This window comes from Myotis brandtii, unplaced genomic scaffold (assembly GCF_000412655.1).
Source record: "Myotis brandtii unplaced genomic scaffold, ASM41265v1 scaffold32, whole genome shotgun sequence".
NCBI lineage: Eukaryota > Metazoa > Chordata > Mammalia > Chiroptera > Vespertilionidae > Myotis > Myotis brandtii.
This window is the reverse complement of record NW_005362269.1, coordinates 6,151,991-6,160,339: the sequence shown is the minus strand read 5'-3', so window position 1 is coordinate 6,160,339 and position 8,349 is coordinate 6,151,991.

Below are 8,349 nucleotides of genomic sequence, written 5' to 3'. Positions count from 1 at the left end.
GTTAAAGCAAGGCTAAGAATTGGGTTATGATGGAGTGGAAGGGGCCCATAAATGTAAGGGTAATGAACATGCCATTCATTGTGGTTTTCTCCAGCTCCTAGTCCAGTGCCTGACACATAGTAGGTGCTTCATAAGCAATGGTCATCACTGACCAATTGACTGACTTTCTGAATGAATGCATGTGTTTCCACCTTGTGTTCCTTGGTAACCAGCTGGACCAACACATGATCCATTTCAAGCAGAGGAAAAAAATAAATTGATATATCTATGATGCAAACAGTATAACTGAGTAAACAATGAAATGAAATGTCTCTAATTCATAATATTAATTGAAAAAAAAGAAGAACAATGTGTATAGTAGATTTCTTTTTGTCTGCTTGTGTAACAGGGTATGGGCCTAAACAGATGGTTCTTAATATATAGACTCTGGGAAGGGGAGATTGGAAATGAAAAAGAGTGGAGAATATATTTTCTATACACATTTAGACTGTTTGACCGTGTATCTATATTATTTAACAGGTAATTAATTTTAAACCTCAAAATAGCCAAACATTAGCTTCTTATTCAAGCAAGCGTTTTTATTCATTATGTGCCTGGTGCTTTAAGAAAAAAGGAGATAAAAGGAGAATGGTGTTAGCACACTTGTCCTTCATTGATGAACTGATAACTAGTCCAGAGAGCTGAACTGTTTTCCTGGCCAAAAATGAATGTTTCATTTTCTGACTCTTTCCATCAGCCCTGCCCTCCATTGTTCACAGGACTGGACCACAAGTCTCTTCTAGAACATTGGTTCTCAAAGTGAGGTTCCAAGACCAGCCATGTCAGCAATTCCAGGGAATTTGTTAGAAATACAAATTTTTAGTCCTCACCCCAGACTGAGTAAATCAGGAATTCTAGTAATTGAGCCCACACATCTGTAGTTTTTAATATATATATATATTATTTCAGAGAGGGAGGAAGGAAGAGGAAGAGAGAGAGATAGAAACATCAGTGATGAGTGAGAATCATTGATTGACTGCCTCCTGCACACCCCCTACAGGGGATCAAGCCTGAAACCTGGGCATGTGCCCTGACTGTGAATCGAATTATGACCTACTGGTTAATAGGATGAAGCTCAACCACTGAGCCATGCTGGTCTGGCCACATATCTGTGTTTTAACCAGACTTCCCAGTGGTTCAGACACCCCCCAAGTCTGAGAGTCTTGCCTTAGTGGATCCTCCTTTAAACTGGAGAGCAGCAGTGGTTTCTTTACTCTGCAAGCATTACTTGCACTTTTCCTGAAGTGGACCAGTCTCACTCATCGCCTGCATCTTGCTCTCCTTTTCTCTTTATCCAGGGTCTTTGGAAGGGTCACGCACAGCCGAGGTGGGCAAGAATGCTTATCTGCCCTGCCACTACTCTCCAACCAACTCGGAGAACCTGATATCTGTGTGCTGGGGCAGGGGACCCTGTCCTGTGTCTCAATGTCAGAGTATGGTGCTCAGTACTGATGGAATGGACTTGAACTCCCAGAGATCCAGCAGATACCAGCTAAGGGGGATGACCACAAAGGAGATGTGTCATTGACCATAGAGAATGTGACTTTAGCCGACAGTGGGATCTATTGCTGCCGTATCCAATTCCCAGGCCTAATGAATGATAAAAAATCAAACCTGAAGTTGGACATCAAACCAGGTGGGTGGACTTTGCATGTATTCTTTATGAATAATTACCTGAAGATCGTATTAAATATACCAATTGTTCTCACTTCTGTCCTTCCCAATGACAGTCCTGGTGGTGGTCCCCTAAGACTTACTGGCCCAGCCATATTTAATTCCTTCATCTATATTGAAACTTATGGATAGGATCTATATAATGGCAGGAAAGGCCTAGATCAATAGACTACTCTTTAGATTCACTTGAGGGCTTCTTAGCACCAATAGATGCCGGAGCTCTACCCACAAACCTGAGAAACCAGTGTCTCTGGAGGTAGAGCCTGAGCACTGGGAGTTTACAAAGTCTTCCCCAGGTGCTGCTCCCCCGCCTGAAGCCAGGATTGAGACCCACTGAAATGTGGGTGTGCACGGGGGTGCATGTGCTTGTATGTTTTAAGGTTTATGGAGCATGTACTTGTGGCTGATGGAGCTGAATTCAACTCCAGTTCTGCCGCTTACTAGCTATGTAATGTTGCACCAGTTACTTAAACTGTTTGACCTTCTCCTCTATGAAATATGGTAATACCTATCATATAGGCCATTGGAAGGATTTTAGGAGATGTATTATGAAAAGCATTTAGTGTGTGGCTATTAGTTCTATTATTAACAGTTAGACTGTGACAATGATGACAGTTCTTAAAATGTGTAACAAACATTTTTAAAGTGTGGTATACTCTCAAGGAAGGTGTCCAGGTTTGAAGGTGAGCATGTGTTTCTCTTTATTTGTTTTCCTTTGGATTCTTTGAAACAAGCTCTCTGCTCTCAGGGAAGCCTCATCCTTACATTGCTTTCTGACACTAGCCAAGGTCACCCCTGCTTGGACTCCCTGGAGAGCTTTTACTACAGTCTTTCCAAGGATGTTCACTACTGAGGAACATGGCTCAGGCAATGTTACATGGGCGTAGGAGGAAGCCTTTAGTTCAGTGATGGCGAACCTTTTGAGCTCGGCGTGTCTGCATTTTGAAAAACCCTAACTTAACTCTGGTGCCGTGTCACGTATAGACATTTTTTGATATTTGCAACCATAGAAAAACAAAGACTTATATTTTTGATATTTATTTTATATATTTAAATGCCATCTAACAAAGAAAAATCCACCAAAAAAATGAGTTCGCGTGTCACCTCTGACACGCGTGTCATAGGTTCACCATCACTGCTTTAGTTGGTTTCTGAGTTCAGAGGATTTCAAATAAATGGAATTTGGAAAAAGTGAGGAAATGGTTTAGGAATTGATGCATGGATGTTTCTGTATATGAGCTAGAATTTGAGGTAAAAAAAAAGGAAGGTGTTTGAGATAAACCTGTGCTGGGAAGAATGAGCCCCGGGCTAGGATTCTTGTTTAGTCACACACTAGCCCAGGGTCAGTGAACGAGGCCAATGACATAGCAGTGTTGTTTGCGCATTGATCACAGGAATATGGTCTATGGGTTGATAAGGGCAGTGATAACACTCACTATCTTTTTGAGTTCTGCCTAGGCCTGGATGTTAGGGAACATTCTAGTATGTGTAAAGGGGTTTGAAGGGAGAGTAATGAGGACTGAAAAGAGTCTGACATTTTGCGCGCGCACACACACACACACACACACACACTCCAAAATTATAGATACTTACAGAAATAGATGAGCAAGTTCTTTTTGATTTGTAATCTCTTTCCTAGCAGTTGCTCAAGAAAATCTTATAACTGAGGTGACAGGTTTTAAGTCATCAAAGCCATATATTGGCATTCAGTAATGCCCAGCAATCCTATATCTTTCTAGTGTGCTCTGAGATGAACATCCAAACCTCACTGCCATTCAAACCTCCCTCATTTCTCCCTCAATTATGAAATATCAAAGACCTGTTCCATCTGCTTTGCCTTAGCCAATACTTCATTGAATCTCCTTTCCTCCTTCTCTCTAGAATTATCTCATGCTTTCTATTTATGCTATTTTCACTGGTATAAAAACATGCTCTAGTTTATACATTCCTCCCCCAGCTACTACCATTTTTCTGCTCTCCTTCACAGCCATATTTCTCAGAAGAGTTGTTCCTATTTCTCACCTGCCCCCATACTTGTCAACCTACTATATAGCTTCTACCCCCAAAGCACCATGGAAATACTTTAGTCGAGCTCACCAATGACCTTCCTTTTGTTAAATGCAATAGACACCTCTGTCTTCATTGTAATCAATCTTTCAGCAATAATTAAGTTGGTTCTCATTCTGGAAAGTCTTCCTTCTCTTGGCTTCTGAAACACCACTCTCCTACTTCACTGGCCATCCCTTTTCAGTCATTTTTATTACCTTTTCTGCATGACTTTTAAATGTTGAGAATCCTCAGGGCTGACCATTTTCCTCTTTCTACACTACTACATGAAGATCTATATTTCCATAGACTTAAATGTCATCCTTAGTATTGTTATAGGTTAGTAAGAAGCTAGAAAAAATCTAGGGCAGGAGGACTAGGGAAACTGAAACAAGAAAAATAAACAAGGTCAAACAGTTTAGCAGCCTGCAGCCAGCTTGTAAATAGCAAGCCCTTATCATTCCCAACCAAGGACACTTGAGAGCAAATGGTTAATGTCTCCAAAGAATGCAGGAGAGAAGGTGGAAGGGGGAGAGAAGGAGAATTTTAATGTATCTTCTCCCAATCAGAGTATACACAGCTTAAATCACCCTGACACCAACTAAAAGACAGTAAAGAGGAGGGAGGAGGAAGGACGAGTGCAGTTATGTCATTCTACTATTTAAATAGAGAAGCCAACAGTTCTGGGATATAATTGTCAGGTGCTTCTTGTAAAGTCTGGGAAAGCCATAACAAAGTAAGGGAGAGAGATCTTCAGCGTTAACCTGTATCAGGATATGCAGTAGAGGAATTTAAAAATCTATAGACAGAAAAGTACATAAGGCAGAAACCAACAACGACTGGCCCCACCCCCCACCCTCTCATTCCTAGGATAGGCTGAGAGAGCCCATCTGCATGTTATGAAGGAGGGTAGATCTGCTTGCCTTGCTACTTTAAGAAATGTGCATGCTTTGCTTTATTAATGAATTGGCTTTCTCACAAGACAGTCATCTGGAGTCACTGGTTTGAATTCCTCCACGCCAGAAGACAAGAATTGAGGTAGTGATAGTCCTCTCCCTCTGACTCAATTGTCTGTGAGAGGTGCCTATAATTTCTAACTGTCAGAGTGTTTGCCAACTGATACTTCCACTTAGATGTCCCTCTCATCTAACATGTTCAGGGGAACCCTAGATTCTATATCGTACCTTCCCAGAATGCAACCTCTCTCTCCCTGGTCCTTTCCCATCATGGTATCCATCTGGTTTCTTAAGCCAGAAAACAAGGAGCCATCCTTGAATCCTCAACTATCCTCACCCCTACCACACATTCCAATCAGTTCCTGCAGTCTTTCTCCAAAACATATCTAAAATCCAGTCATTATTCTGTGTCTCTATTACTTACCACCTTACTCTGAGGCCCATCATCTCTACATACCTCCTCACTATTTTATCCTTCCTTTTTATCCACATTTCTCATAGCAGCCTGAGTGATCCTGTTAAGCCCAATCACATCTTATTTCTGTGCATTGTCATTTCTTGCAGGTCTTAGAATAGAATTTAAACCCTTGATTGTGACTTAAATGGTCCCATAGGATCTAAATCTAGCCAACCTCTCAGACCTTATCTTGGGTCACTCTCTTATTCCAGCCATGTTTTCAGTTTCTGGCACTCCCCGTGATCTTTATCAGGGGTTCTCTCTGCCTGGAATGCTCCTTCTGGCTGTTCAGGTGGCTGACTTCTTTCAGTGTTGACTTTAAAGGTCACCTTTTCTGAGAGTACTTTCCTGACCAACGTCTCTGTTAGTAGTTTTGGTATATTATTGGTATCCTTTATATCACATCACAATTAGAAATTATTACTTTGACTATTTTTAATTACTTTGTTATTTAGTTTTGTAAAAGGGCTCCCTCACTAAAACACAAGCTTCACAAAGTCAGGTCTCATAATTCACCTTTTATGTCCTTGGTGTTTAGCATACCACCTAGCAGACACACAGCAGGTGTTCCATGTGTGTGTTAAATATGAAAAATGCATCTTGATTACTTTCTAGCATAGTTCATGTAAAACCAAGGAACACATTGGTAGTTTGATTTAATTCAATATAAGGGGAGACTAGATTTCCTTAAATAGTTCTTGCCTCCATTGAGCCCATTTTATATCTTCTCTTTTTTTTTATGAAAGTATTTTTAATTTACTTTTTTGAAACTTAAAACATTTCTTATGAGTTTATTTGAGCTAACAATATATTTGATAATATATGCCAAGGAGCAAAATCTCCAATGCTCCCCTTCCCTTTTTACCTGGGGGATTCTCATAGGAAAGAGAAGTTACGAAATTCAAGGAAAGAATATTCAAGGATGGGGTAGGGGGAAGTGTGAATCTTGGAGGTTTCTACACTAAAATGGCGTTGATGTTTTTATTTTAAATTTTATTTTTAAAAAATATGTTTATTGATTCAGAGAGGAAGAGAGCGGGAGAGAGAGATAGTAACATCAATGATGAGAATCATTGATTGGTTGCCTCCTGTACACCTCACACAGGGTATCGAACCTACACTTAAAACTAAGTAGCAGTCAGCATCATTGGGTGACTAAATGGGTCCTCTTGCATTCATTCGTCATCTAGATCAGTGGTTGTCAAGGGAGGCATCTGGCAATGTCTCTGATCACCATCACTGGTGTATATGTGGGCTGCTACTCGCATCTACTGAGTAAAGGCCAGTGATCTTACAGTGTACCAGACAGCCTCGTACCATAAAGAAGTTTCCATCCCTAAGTGTGGATAGTGCCAAGAGTGAGAAAGCCAGACTAGGTGAAGGCAGCCAAGGTCCTGTTGATATCTATAGATCAGTGATTTTCAACCTTTTTCCATCTCATGGCACACACATAAATCAATTAGTACAATTTTTCAGTACACCAAAAATATATTTTTTGCCGATCTGACAAAATAAAAACAGGTATAATTTGATTCATTCACGCCAGACAGCTATTGTTGTGTTGGTTGTTGTCATTTTTTTTTTAATTTGACAATCTAAGGGAAAGGAGGTCAGTGCCCCTGACGAAATAGCCAGGTACTGCATGTTTTAGAAAGATTCTGATGGCACACCAGAGTGACGTGGCACACGGGTTCAAAATCAACTGCTGTAGATCATAAAGCAGCTTCTGCATGGACAAGTTTCTCAACATCTGAATCTCTCTTCGTTTCTAGATCCATAACCTGGCTCTGACTTCATCCGCATTATAGTCTTTTGCCTACACCTGGGATACCACCTCTTCCTCAATTCACATACCTGGTTACATGGTCTGCAGGCTCTAATCTCAAAATACTGGGGTTTGTACCTGGCTTTCCCGTTTTGGCATTCTTGCTCTCTAGTTGCCCCTGATTTGCTGTGATACTCTGGACAGTTCTTTATCAGAGCCAGTGTGCACCGCCAAGTAGAAGTCATGAGGTCATGTGCCCTTGACCAGAATTGAACCCAGGACCCTTCAGTCCACAGGCCGAAGCACTATCTACTGATCCAAAGCAGCTAGGACTGGCTTTGATCTTGGAAGTCCTGTCCTGGGACTAATCTTATGCTTTCTTTTCGCTTTAGGCCTGGAGGCATGAAATGCAAACATGCTGCTCTGTTTACTTCTTGATCCCATTAGCTTCCTTAGTCCCAATGTGAAGGTATAGAAGTCATCTCCCCATGACAGGAAGTGCTTATTTATTTCTATATTAATGGGTCTTTTCAGTCAACTGACCTTTCAATTGATGGAGTAGCTACTACATCCAGTCTCTGGGTGGGCCCCATAAATGATAAGAAACCAAGAATCTACCCTCAGGGCTTTTATAGCCCAGTTCAGGTGTTCTTAATTCATTAGAATCACTTATACAGTCTGATGTAAACCCCAGAGCAAATAAACCAGATCTTTACAGATAAAGTCTAAGCATAGGTATTTTTATAAAGCTTCCCATGTGATTCTAATGTGAAAATAGGGTTGAGAATGACTGGTCCTTTATATTGCAGCCTTAGTGTCCATTCCTGACTATTTGCACGTAACTCTGTACACACACATGCATACACCCCAGTTCCATTTACATATAGCATACATAACTTTTACTTCATTTTAGCAATGTTTGGTACATTGGTAGAATGTAGTATATTTCAAGAAAAATAAGACTCTACCCATTGAATACTATATAAACTAATAATAATTTTAGACTAAGTATATTCATGAAGACAAAACAATCTACAGTAAATAGTGAGAAGTCAAAAAAGATCAATTAAAATATTTATCAAGGATTTTAGATTGTCTCTGTCACTATTCTTTCTTAGAAGTGAAACCTGAAATGTGATAACACTCATAGGTAACATTTACATGCGTTAATTCATTGTTTTGTGACATCATTTGGTTAATGTCCACTTCTACCTATAAAGATAAACTCCACAGAAAATAAGGAACTTGTCTGCCAAATAAACAATTGTATCTGCCTGGCTGGCACTGCTTAGTGATATGCATCAACCTATGAACCAGGAGGTTACGGTTCAATTCCCGATCAGGGCACATGCCTGGATTGTGGACTTGATCCCCAGTGTGGGCCTTGCAAGAGGCAGCCAATCAATGATCAT